Below are 13,956 nucleotides of genomic sequence, written 5' to 3'. Positions count from 1 at the left end.
AATGCTCAGTATTAATATTTTAGGGGCAAGTGAATGTTTTTGTCAGTGGGCCCTTCCATATTTCAAAAGGAAAAGAGGTGGTTCCTGAATAGGATCATGATATCTAGGGCTAGAAGGGACCGCAGAGAGTGTATAATAGAAATTTTTAAACTAGCGTCTGTGAGCTTTAAAAAATACATTTTGATAACTATTTCAATATGATTAATTTCTTTTGTAATAACATTGCATTTTATGGTTTTGCATTTAAAAGCATCATTCTGAGAATGCTACAGGAGCATAGGGCACACCCGAGGAAAAAAGACCCCAGAAAATGAAGTGACTTGCTACAGGGCATAAAATAAGTAGCATAATCAGCATTTAAACTTGAATTTCCTGCAAAAAAATTAAAGCTATCTATAGTCATATGAAAAATGCTTTAAATCACTACTGATCAGAGAAATGCAAATTAAAACAACTCTGAGGTACCACTTCATACCTATTAGAATGGCTAATATGACCAAAAAAAATGTCGGATATTGGAGTTGATGTGGGAAAACTGAGACACTAATCCATTGCTGGTGGAGTTGTGGACTGATCTAACCATTATGGAGAGCAATTTGGATCTGTGATGATTAAAAATATGGAAGGCACAGTTCCTGGGTAATTTAATTATTTTATTAATGGACCAGCAGCTTATAAAGTGGCTTCTCTTTCAGGACAAAGACCCCTAAAGGTGGTGGGGTCTCAATTCATATGCCCTTTCAACTGTAGGATGGCCATCATATAACAATCAAATCTAATTGGTTGGCATGATTGGAGGTGGATTATTTTTAAATGAAGTCCAGGGATGTGACTCAAAGGGATCTTGGGTGAAGATAGATCCTTTGATCCAGATGAATATTACTATCAATGAGAACTGAGACTTTGGAGTGTGTGTGTGTGTGGGGGGGGGAGGACTAAGAAAGAAAGGTAGATCACTGGGTCCACCAAGATATTGATTATTAATAATTATTTCTCACAGAATTATTCTCAAAGAGCTATAAAACTATATACCCTTTGATGCAGCAATACCACTGCTAGGTCTATATTCCAAAGAAATCCCCCCAAAGAGAAAAAGACCTATTTGTAGAAAAACATTTATAGCAGCTTTTTGTAGTGGCTAAGAGCTGGAAATTAAGGGATGCCCATCAATTGGGGAATGGCTGAACAAGCTGTCGTACATGATTATAATGGAGTATTATTGTGCTATAAGAAACGACAAGAACAATGGTTCCAGAAAAACCTGAAAAGACTTACATGAATTGATATATAATGAAGGGAACAGAACCAGGAGAATATTATACGCAGTAAACGCAATATTTTTCAATGTGAATGGCTTTGCTATTCTTAGCAGTACAATGATCCAAGACAATCCTAAAGGACTAATGGTGAAGCATACTATCCACCTCCAGAGAAAGAACTGATAATTAATTGAATATAGACTGAAGCATTCTATTTTTCACTTTCTTTTTTCTTTTATTCAAGTCTTCTTATATAAATGACTAATATGGGAATACTTCACAGAATTGTACATATATAACCTATATTTGATTGCTTACTGACTCAGGAAGGGGGATGGGAGGGGAGGGAGGGAGGATAGAATTTGGAACACAAAACTTTAATAAGGAAAAAAAAAAACTTGTCTCCTGGCCAAACCCAGTGTTCCTTTCACTACATCATGGTTAAGTACAAGGATGCATGAGAAGATAATTCACAGCAGTCTTAAATGTGGGTGGCGGGGAGTAGGAGTGGGGTGAGGATTTTGTTTAATCCCAGTTACTAGAAAAATAGGATCATATAATATTAGCATAACAAAATATCCTAGAATTTCATACATCCAACCAAGCTTCTTAATTCTGAGGCTCAGAGAAAGAAAATGAGCTGCTCAAGGTATCACAGTGGGTGGTGATCAAGTCAGCAATTTCTTTTCCATAGATACTGCATAGTGGTTTGTTCTACCACCAGCTAACCCTAAGAGTTTATGAATGAGATAGTCACCAGCATAATGAATTGAGAGGGCCTCAGGCTCCATATGCAGAGATAATCTTACGTGGAGTTAAAATGAGAAAATTTCCCCAAATACCTAGAGCTGATGCCATTTTAAAATATCATATGAAAAACTCTAGCATATTTCTGCAGTCTTAGTGAACTTGCATAGAACCACTGTGAGCTTCAATATGAAGCTAGTCAATTTTGCCAGAACCCTGCTGAGTTTCCATAGAATCATGTAACCTTTTGGGGAACTCTGAGAAGCTCTCTCAGAATCAGCCACCTTCTTTGAAACTCTAATAATCTACAGAATTCTGGTGATCTGTGGTTGGCCTTGGGATATGTAATGTTTATCCATGACTTAAAGTCATCTGTAGCATCTTTATCAAATTTGCTGGTGATGAATCTAGGAAGGGGAACTAATATACTAGATGTCAGAGTCTAAATTTTAAAAAAAAAAAAGGTTTTGGCAGCCCAGAACCCTGGATTGAATCTAATATTATAGAATCACAGAATTATAGAATCATGAGAATTACAAGGGACCTCAACAGTCAGCTTATCTGGATCATGAATGAAAGGAATCCTGACTCTAAAATATACTATTGTTGGTTCATCCAAACTTACCTTGAAGACATTGGAGAAGGGGAGAATTCACCAACTCTGTTGGCATCACATTGAACTTTGGGAAAGCCCTAATTTTTAGGAAGTATTTCTTGACATCAACCATAAATTTTTCTTTTTCCAGGTTAAACATTCCACATCCTTCAAACAATGTTAATATATTCTCATGTGCTTAAGGTTGATATGGATAAATATAGAGTTTTATACTTGCTTCAAAAAAATTCAATTCGCAAATATTAGAGGGCAGAGACTTGGAAGATTTTCTGAAAAGGATCTAGGAGTTTTAGATGATCACAAACTCAGGATGGCACTCTCCAAACCCTAAATCAAACTTAGACTTATTAAGAGAGGAATATTATCTAGGACTAGGAAGATGATCAAATTGTTGTGCTTTTCCCTGGTCAAATACTTGAACTGTGGGCTCCAGGCTCACTCTCTCAACCCATACTTGGATTATCAGCTTGTGTCCTTTGAGTACAGCTAGCTTCTGCTCTTCTCTGGGGTATGGACAGTTGTGTGTATGTATGTGTGCATGTGTGCATGTGCATGTGTGCATGTGCACGTGTGTGAGTTTGTGAGTGTGTCACAGAGAGACAGAGACGGGGTGGGGGGGAGAGCTGGAGCCAGGGGAAAGCTAATAAACTTACAGTGAATATTTATACCTCAGTATTCAGCAAGTCCTACAAATTAGGGCTTGATTTACTGTTGTATTGATTGTCTAGACTTATGAAAGTGATGGGGGAAATGGTAGTAATGCCAATTAAACTTAGTTTGTCATTTACTTTTTTTTTTCTTTCAAAAAGCAGGTTGTTGATTGTTTTAACATTTACCAGCATACCAGAATATCCCTTTTCCAGAATATCCCTTTGTTTTAGAAGTAACTCTGAGTGGTTGGGGGGTTAATTTCCTACCCAGTATGTTCCCCTACATATAACAGGGATATTTTGCTCAGTTAATGTGTGACATAGTTTGTTGTTGTTGTTGTTGTTATTTTAAGTATACTAATAACCTAGAAAAGGTGAATTAGTATGTGTGCAAAGAGAACTGAATTTGGAAACAGATAAAATAGGTTCAAATCCCAGATCTGATATTTAATATACCCAAGTGACTTTAGGCAAATCACTTTATCCATCTGGTCCTCAGTGTCAACATATGTAAAAAAGAGAGTTAGGGGCAGCTAGGTGGCGCAGTGGATAAAGCACCGGCCCTGGATTCAGGAGTACCTGAGTTCAAATCTGGCCTCAGACACTTTACACTTACTAGCTGTGTGACCCTGGGCAAGTCACTTAACCCCCATGGCCCCACAAAAACAAAAACAAAAACAAACAAAAAAAAAAGAGAGTTAGACAAGGTGATCTCTAAAATCCCTTCAAATTTTTAAACTATGAACCTATGAACTTCAGACAGTTTCTGGCGGGTCAGAACCCTGGGACACATTTAATATCATAGAATCAAAGAATAATAGGATATGACAAGTAGAAGACATCCAGGGTGGTGAAGGGTATAGGTGACACAGGAATAATGAGACCCTGGAAAATCAAACTTGTCTAAGGGTTTATTGAGTTCAACATCAAGGAAGCCCCATCTGTATGGGCAGAGACTCCCCAAAGTGATTTTACATGGGACTTATATATTCTTAAATCACAAAGGAGTGGGAAGACTTTAGGCAAAAAGAGATTAGAAGGGAATATTATAAGAAGTGATTAATAGATAACATAAATTGACTTGAATGACCAAGCTGATTCCTGAAATCAGGAACCTTTGAAGTGTTTCTGAACATATGTTATCACCCAGGAGGTTCTTTCAGAAGGCTCTTTGGGGTAGGGAGTATGGCAAAGAGGTTCTTTAATTGGTGAGCTAATGCTTAACACAAGATTGAGGGAGGTGTCCTCAGTTCACCAAAATAGTAGGAATTGTTGGACAGCTAGGTGGTGAAATGGATAAAGCACCAACCTTGGATTCAGGAAAACCTAAGTTCAAATCTGGCCTCAGACACTTAACACTTATTAGCTGTGTGACCCTGGGCAAGTCACTTAACCCTCATTGCCCCACCAAAAAAAAAAAAAGAAGAGATAGAAGAAATTGTGCTCAGTTTATGATCCTCAAGGGTCCTTAAGCCTGGTGAAGATAGACAGGGGGTAATTGTACAGTAATTGATTTTTTATTTTAAAAATATATTTTTATTCTGAATTTCATGAAAATGAAAAAAGAATATTGCACAGTTAAATAGAAAAAGCCCAATCAAGTTCCAAAGATGTTGGATAATCAATTATGGGTTATTGAATACAGTGGATTCTTGCTTCAGATATTAGCTGGATTAGATAACAATTGAAGTCCCTAGCAAGTACCCATTATAATATGTAAATTGCTAGAAGTCTAAGACATCAACCGCTTATATTCTTTAGCTTTTAGGAATTAGGATTCTTTGGCTTCACTCTTGGTCATTAATTTCATTTTATTTGTTTGTTTGTTTGTTTGTTTTTGTGGCACAATGAAGGTTAAGTGACTTGCCCAGGGTTACACAACTAGTGTCAAGTGTCTGAGGTTTGTATTTGAACTCAGGCCCTCCTGAATCCAGGACCGAGGCTTTATCCACTGTGCCACATTGCTGCCCCCATCAATTTAATTTTAACTGAAAGTGAGTTGAAATTTATTTTTGATTTAGTTTTTGAGAATTGTCCAGCACCTTTTGAAATAACTGAAGATATAAATCATCAAGTTATGGTTTTAGAGCTGAAAGGGACTATAATGATTGGAATGATGCCACCTGCTGGAGACTTACTGCAGGATGATGCGCCATGAGGAGAAGGTGTCTGAGGGCAAGATATGCAGCTCTTTGGCGTCAGGAAGTGGTATTTGCTTGTGGGAGGAAGAGGGGGTGAGGCTGGTGCTCTCACTCTCTTTCATCAGGACTCTGGTTGAGAGTGGAGCTAGGAATGCTCTCTCCCTTTAATAGATGAATCTAGGCCTCTCTCTTTACCAAATTCTTATTCTCCTTAATAAATGCTTAAAAGTCTAACTCTTGCTAAAGCTTATAATTTATTGGCAACCACTCATTAGATATTTTAGACAGACTAGCTAGAATTTTAGCCCCTTACAGACCTTTGGGAGTTATTTAGTCAATCCCTTTTATATTACAGATTAGCAAACTGAATCCTCCAGAAGCAAGGTCCAAGACCCAAGTTCAGTTATATTTGGGGGTGAGAATGTGAAGGAACAAACACTTATTATGTAACCAAAAAGTGCCAGGCACTATGCTGAGTACTTAACTAATATATCATTTTATCCCCATAACACCCTACATACTAAGTGTCTGAGGCCAGATTTGAAGACAGGTCTTCCTTAGCATCCTATCCACTGTACCATTTAGATACCTCTAAGATAGTACCAGAACTGAGATTTGAACCTGGGTCTTCTGGCTTAAAATTTTGTATTTTTCATACTAAAACTATGTTTCTCTCTTAAAGCTGTTTTTTATATATAGACTAAAAAAAAATCACTGTTATAGAAGAATTTTACTAGGCATAATCCATCAACAAGGTGGCTTGCAACAGCAAGAGCACAGACCCTGACATGACAGGCAATGAAAATCTCCTTCTAGACCTGATATTACTTCTGTCCCAATCTGTTATTATGGGGTACTGAGAGGTATGGGTATAAAGAGAATTAGACTGGAATCAGGAGGGTTTATATCTTGGTTTTGAAACTCACCAACTCTATGAACCTGAATAAGTCACTTTGTTTCTTTAAGACTCCTTTTACTATTCTTTAAAGTAGACTAGTAATATCCATCCAATCTACTTCCCAGGGGTGTTATAGGAAAGTGCTTCATTGTCCTTAAAGTACTATGTAAATATAAGCTATTACTATTGAATTATTGTGCCTGATAAACCACCATTCATCCTTCATTTGATTTAAGAGATTGACTGCTTCATTTAAAATGCAAATTCATTGTCTTAGAGAGATATTGTGCCATTTGTCAGAAGCTAAGACTTTAGCTCAGATTAGTTTATCATATTAGCTCTACATGTCAGCAGGACTCCTAGAGCATGGGGCATGAGCCACAGTGTGGTATACCTTAAACAACTCAGGGCTAGGATTCATTGGATGTAGATATTCATTAGATAGATAAAAAGCTGGAAGAGGCCTCAGGGACCCTCTAGTCTGATCTCCTATTTTTATAGCTGAGGAAAGTGAGATGCAGGGAAGTGAAAAGGGCTTCCCTTCCATAGCAGAATCAGTAACAGAAGATGCAGAGTCAGCTTCATGTCATTTTTCATTGGTAAAATAGTTAATGATGTCAGTAGTGGTTGACTCAAAGAGTTGTTGGGAGACTCACGTGAATTGTCACATAAGAAATATTTTTCAAAGTTCAAAGTATCATATAAATTTCAGTTACAGTAATAATAATTATTTGATAACCATTGTTATTGTTATTTAAACCTTAAAATTATTATACACATTTTATAGAAAGAAGTAGAGTTATCGACATGAAAGTGAAATACCATAGACAAACTTTGACTGCTTCACCATTTTACCTGGAGTTGGTCATTCATATGAATAATTTTTATCTTGGGTCTATGAAATACACATTAAGAGGCCACATGAAGGGGCAACTAGGTGGTGCAGTAGATAGAGTACTGGCCTTGGAGTCAGGAGTACCTGACTTCAAATCTGGCCTCAGACACTTAACATTTACTAGCTGTGTGACCCTGGGCAAGTCACTTAACCTCAATTGCCCCACTAAAAAAAAAAAAAAAATATTAAAAAAAAAAAAGAGGCCACATGGAAAAAGGTCTGGACAAGAGTTTGGGAGACCTAGGTTCTAATTTTGTTTCTGCCATTAATTTATCAAATATTTAAACATAAGCAACTCCTTTCTTCTCTTCAGACCTACTTCATTATCTCCATTTTTCAAATAGAAGAGGCAGACTAAACAGAATTTAAGATCATTTTAAGCACTAATATTCTATGTTCTTTGTTCATATATTCTATGTTTTAATGTCCCTTCCAGATCTAATGTTCAGTTTTCTATGAGCTAATATTCTATGCTCTATGGTACTTTGCAGATCTGATCTATATTTTTAATTCAATAATTGCCCAAGAAAAAATTCCTCAATTTCTAGTATCATTTTTCATTATGTCTTCTAAAAAGTCCCCAAATGATGAAGATAGGTGTTATGATAACATACAGAAGTGATATTCAGAGACATCTGGCTAAACAATTGTAATCATTAATCAGGGTAGGTACTCCAAATGCTCAAATATTTTTGTCAAATGTCCAAATAAATGCCCATCAACAATAGGAAACTGTGATTTTTCCTGCTTCTGCATATTTTTTACTTGCTATCAGATTAATTCATGTACCATTGGCAACGCAAGTGCCACAATGTTTTATTAGGGATGTAGGAGAACCGTGGAATGTGTTTGAAAAACCAGGCATGCTTGAGAGATAAATAACCCAATGATGAAATCCCTGATACATAAGAGTAAACTGTCAGTGGTGGGCGGTAACTTCATATTAAAACTCATTATGTTTTAATGTTTATAAATCCATCTAAAAGTATTCACATTGCAATGACCTTTTCTTTTGGAGAAAAAAATATGCCTTGTATTACTCTGAATATAGGTAGTGTGAGGGTACTCAAGAGAAATAAGACTTGGAGTAGATTTGAACTCTGATTTTCAAAAATTACTAATTGGATGATTGTACAAGTCAGTTTACTTTTTTGAACTTCAGCAATTTCATCTGTAAGATGAGGAGGCCAATAGTTGTACTATCTTTCTTGTATATTTTCTATGAGGAAAGTGTTTTGAAAATCTTTAAGTATGATGTAAATATGATGTAAACTATGACATGGAACCGGGATAGGTTTATCCTACTTGCTCCCAGAAATCAGAACTAGGGACAATGGGTGAGAGTTGCCCAGAGATACATTTAGGATCGAGGTAAAATACAGAGGTCTATCCCTTACAGGTTCTTAAATCAGAGCGGCAGCCGAGATGGCTCCCTGAACAAAGGTAGACTATCCATATATCTATTCTAGCAAAAACCTGACATTCATACCAGATCAAATGATAAACACAATGAGAATGTTCAATAAGTGATTTCTTGTAGTCCAGAACCACACACACACACACACACACACACACACACACACACACACACACACACACACACACACACACACTCAGCTATAAACCCAAGGAAAATCGGTGAGTGAGCTGTAGGCAAATCCTGCACAAGTACAGGCAAATAAACCCATACTCCCAGTGTGACTAGTATTAAGGCCAGATACGTGTATAGCTGTCTAGCATCACTGTTTGGAGGCTGCAATAGTAGTAGACCATTCTCTTTCCCCCTGTCAAAAAAAAAAAAAAGGTCAAAGGGTGTTTAGAAAGCTATAAAATGGGGAGATTGGAAAGTATGGGGAGTGGTGAAGCTATGCTAAGAATTGGAACAGCCCAAGACCTCCAATGTCCTTAGAACTCTGTTCTGAGATGCTATAAAGCAGGTCTTCTTAAACTTTTCCCACTCACTACTCCTTTTTGCCTGAGGATTTTTTATGTGATCCTAGGGTATATAGGTATATAAAATAAATATACATAGTTTTTACTGTTACCACATTTTTCACAACTCCCACATTCTGTTATGTGAGCCCATATGGGGTCATGACCCACAATTTAAGAAGCTAGTTTATAGAGTCCTGACAATCCAGTACTCTGGATCTCAAAGATCATGGAAGGAAGGATAACCTTTAGCAGTAACAGTCAGTACAGAAACCCAGGGGACAAAACAGAGTTTACCGTTTGACCCAAAAGCACAATCGGGCGAGATCCCTGACTCTGGCACAAAGTCTCAATTCAAGAACAACCACTAAAGACATGAATAAAATCAAATAAAACACAAACTAGTTTAAAAGAAAAAAATGTAGGCATAAAGATCCTGTAGGATGCAGCGAGTAACTCCATAACAAAGGTAATTAATGATGACCTGGGTAGTAACTGTCAGAAAAGGGAACACATGGGACAAAATTGTTTTTGATGAATCTCTGCTGAATCCTTTTGTAAAATAAAGTTTTTTTTTTTTATTGAGCTTTTTCTGTTTCTTGCATAGCCATAGTATCTCATGAATCCCTCTCCTCTCTCCCCAAGAGACATCCCATGTGACAAATAGTGTTGTTGTTGTTGTTTTTAAGAGGAGAAAAGAAGTCAGCACAATTGATCAATGCATTAAAAATGCCTGAAAGCATGTGCAATATGTAATACCTCTGGACCTCCCATCTCCATCGAGGGGTAGATTAGGAGTGTCTTCTCATATGTCTTCATTTGAGTCACATTTACTTTTGATTTTTGGTATGTCATTGTTTTTTATTTACATTGTTGCAGTTACTGTGTATATTATAGTTTTCTTGGTTCTGCTTGCTTCACTCTTCATCAGTTCATATGTATCTTTCCCTGCTTCTCTGTATTCATCACATACATAATTGCTTTTAGCACAATAACTTTCCATTAAATTCATGCACTGCAATTTGTTTAGCCACTTCCAAATTTCTGGGTTTCTGCTTTGCTTCTAGTTCTTAGCTATCATGAAAAAGAGACTTCTATAAATAGTTTGGAGTATTTGGTAACATTTTTTATTAATGGCTTCCTTGGGAAGCCCAGTAATGAAGTCTCTGGTTTAAAGGGTATGAACATTTTAGTCACTTTATTGGCATAATTACAAGTTGCTTTGTAAAGTGCTTAGCATGATAGAACATAGTGACCTTATATCTTGGACCTTGTTTTTCTGAGACTCAGTTTGCTCATCTATAATATAAAGAGGATTTACTGTCTTGACACATAGTAAGCACTTAATAAAAGGTTATTACTTCCTTCCTTCATTCAAATGGATAATTTGATAATATCAACACTACTACCACCACCATGATAGTGAAGCTAAAGCATGTGAATGCAAACTAGAGAGAGGAAGGAGAGACTATAAGTATCTGGGTTGGTAAAGAATGAAAATAGTGGCACTTCCCTCTCTCCTTTCTCCCCTTCTTATTTATACTTCTCCCTTCAAGGGAGAGCAAATACCCATTCCAGAACTTATCTCTGGTTTTTTGAAGTAGCATGTAAATTTCTATTTTAATTAGTTTTAAATACCAGCTCATATGAAGTTATTGATCATAGTTGCTTCTGTTTTGTGATTTTCTTAATTGTGAAAAGGATGTTACAAAATGAATAAATATATCATGTTATGCAGAGGAAGAGAGAAAAAGACAGAATAGTCACTCAGGATATGCCTGGGGGCTCTGGAGCCATATGAGAGTGAATCTTATTGATTTCATAATTTATAAAGCATAATTTCCCCAAACAATTCAAGTATAGATCCAGACTTTTTTTCCCTAAACACAGCCTGAGTTTGTGATAGCTATCCTTGTCTGGTGGGGAAGGGGAAAGAGGCTGTGTTGGTCATGTGGATCTTTTGAAAGGGCAGCAAATTAGGTGGGATCCAAAGAGGAGTGGCTAAGACTAATCATGCCCAAATTCCAATGGTGGGCACCAGAAGAGAGGGAGTGATAACACCTCACCTCCAGTAGTCTAAAAAAGAACTTTTTTTTTCTGCTTTTACAATTAATTCTTACACTCTAGAATCTTAAGCCTTGAGATTGTACATATTCTTTTCTGAGTTTTTAAAAACTTGTTCTCTCTAAATCTAGGATACATGTCAGACTATCCCTGGCTTTCATGTCCTTCCTTATCACAAATTATAAGATAGATTGATGTTTTAAACCCCTCTAAGAATTCCATCATTTCAACCCTAGTAGCCAGTTCTTACTAATTCAAGTGTGAAGGCAACTATCATAGGCAAGGGCCTTAGAGGCCATGGGGTCCAAAAGACCATGAGGTTATGAGAGGTTAAATGACTTTCTCCTGGTAACGGTCTGAGGCCTTCTTTCCTTGTACCTATCATTGCATTCTTTCATTTTCCAGTTTCCTCACATACATAAGAAATTCATTCTGCCTCTTCAGATATTTTCTTCCCCGCCTCCCCCAGAATTCCCTTGTTCCTTTTTTTTTCTTTTAAGAAACACTGCAATGTCCATGAAAACCTTGAAAATGAAGAGGATTTTATCAAATCAGGTATTCCGTGGTTAGAAAATAGAAATTTAGAATGTAGAATGTAAGACTGGAAGGGATTTTAGATTATAAAATATGAGAGGTGGAATGAACCTTCCCAGTGATCCAGTTCATTATAATGTCTCATTCCACATGTAGTTTTCATGTCCCAGTCAAGAGAGATTTGGAGGAGCATGAGGATGAGGTATAGTGCTCAGGCAGGTGATGGGTAAAAGAAGCAAAGGGAGGGTATAGAATTTGAAATGAAAGATCCGGAACCCATGCCTTGTCTCCCTCTACTTGTTTTTCTGGATAGCCAGAAGTTCACCCCTTGGGTAAGGGGAAGGGATAAAACTCTCTCAGATGTGTCCTGTATTAAAAGGACAGCAACAAACAAATTTAACATACTTAGGTGCCACATACATACAGCTAGGTGACACATTAGTTAGGACCTTGGGCCTGGAGTCAGGAGGACCTGAGTTCAGATTTGGTGACAGACACACAAGCAAACTAGTTATGGGATCCTGGCCAAGTCATATAACCTCTGTTTTTCTCAGTTTTCTCAAGTATAAAATGGAGATAATTATAGTACCTAACTCCTAGGATTGTTGTAAAAAAAAGATTAAATGAGTTAATACTTGTAAAGCACAGTGTCTGGCAAATGGTAGAAGCTTAATAAATGTTTCCTTCCTCCATCCCTCCTTTCCTTCCTTCCTTCCTCCCTCCTTCCCACCTTTCCTTCCTTCCTTCCTTCCTTCTTTCCTTCCTTCCTTCCTTCCTTCCTTCCTTCCTTCCTTCCTTCCTTCCTTCCTTCCTTCCTTCCTTCCTTCCTTCCTTCCTTCCTTCCTTCTTTCCTTCCTTCTTTTCCCTCCCCCACCACCAAACTGTTTTCCCTAGAAACTGAGAAGCTGGATGGATGTAAATTCTGGGGCATGAGATACTTTGAGTGTAGTATTTCCCGAGCAGCCTGTGTCATTCCTAAATAAAAACAGAAGCAGGTTTGTAGAAATTTTGTCACATCAATATACTGGCCAATGATCTACCACAAACATGTTGCCATGAGTGAAAAGCCCCAGGTTCCAGGTTGGATCCTTATTGAGGGAATCAAGTTTAGGGCTTCTAACTTGTCTACTCCTGAGGGAGGTGGGTAGTTCTGTGGGAAGGGAATGCAGTAAAGCAGAGAGAGATGGAAAATTATGGCCTAGGGAATGTGTGCACTGGTTGAGTGGATGCTAACTTGCTTTGATTCATTTTTAATAATCTTATTAAAGATTTTATATAAGCATGTCTATTTAAGAACTTTAAAGGAAGCACAGTAGGGTATGGAATGAGGGGAGGAACTGTCAAGTTGGGAGCTGAGTTATAAAAACACCAACACACCACCTAGATAGAGAATAGCAATTTATCTGATAAAAGTTTGGAACAGGAAGAAGTGGAAAGTGGAAGTCTCTATTTTTCAAATCAGAGGAAAATATAGCATAGCGATAAACCCAGAATAACCCTTGGTTTGGGGTGATGCATATGGCAAGTACCATGGAACACTTGATTGACAGCATCCTATGGTGTCTTATACAAAAAGAAGAAACAGGCCCAGAAAGGGGAAGAAGAGACTCAGGTAGTGTGTGAGTAAGTAGGAAAGATGAGGTCCAAATCTAGAAGATGCAATCAAAGATTTAGAGCAAGAGGGGACCATAGAAATCTACTACTTCAGTTATTTTGGTAGGTGCTTAATAAATGTTTATTGACTGATCTATTGATTTTTACAATTGAGACAACTGAGGCTTAGACAGACAAGGAAACCTTTTCAAGGTCATAGTGGTGGTAAATGTTAAAATCCTGATTTTAACCCAAATCCTGACTCTAAATCCAGGGCTTTTTTCTCTACATCATTTTCAATGTTTTTTCTACTGTCCAGGAAGCTAGATGGCCCAATGGCTAGAGCTGTAACGATTGGAATGATGCCACCTGCTGGAGACTTACTGTAGAAGAGTTCTGCCCATGAAGTGAAGGTCTTTGAGGGAAAGACCAGTAGTCTTTTCTTTGGCATCAGGAAGTGACGCTGGCTAGTGGGAGGAAGAAGGAAGAGACTAACGCTCTGTCTCTGGCTTTCCTTTGGACTCTGGTGGAGAGCGGAGCTAGAAATGTGCTCTCCCTTTAATAGACAGGAATCTAGGCCATTCTCTCTCTCTTTACCAAATTCTTATTCTCCTTAATAAATGCTTA

The sequence above is a fragment of the Dromiciops gliroides genome, chromosome 1 (genome assembly GCF_019393635.1).
Source record: "Dromiciops gliroides isolate mDroGli1 chromosome 1, mDroGli1.pri, whole genome shotgun sequence".
NCBI classification, from domain to species: Eukaryota; Metazoa; Chordata; class Mammalia; order Microbiotheria; family Microbiotheriidae; genus Dromiciops; species Dromiciops gliroides.
This window is presented reverse-complemented; position numbering follows the sequence as displayed.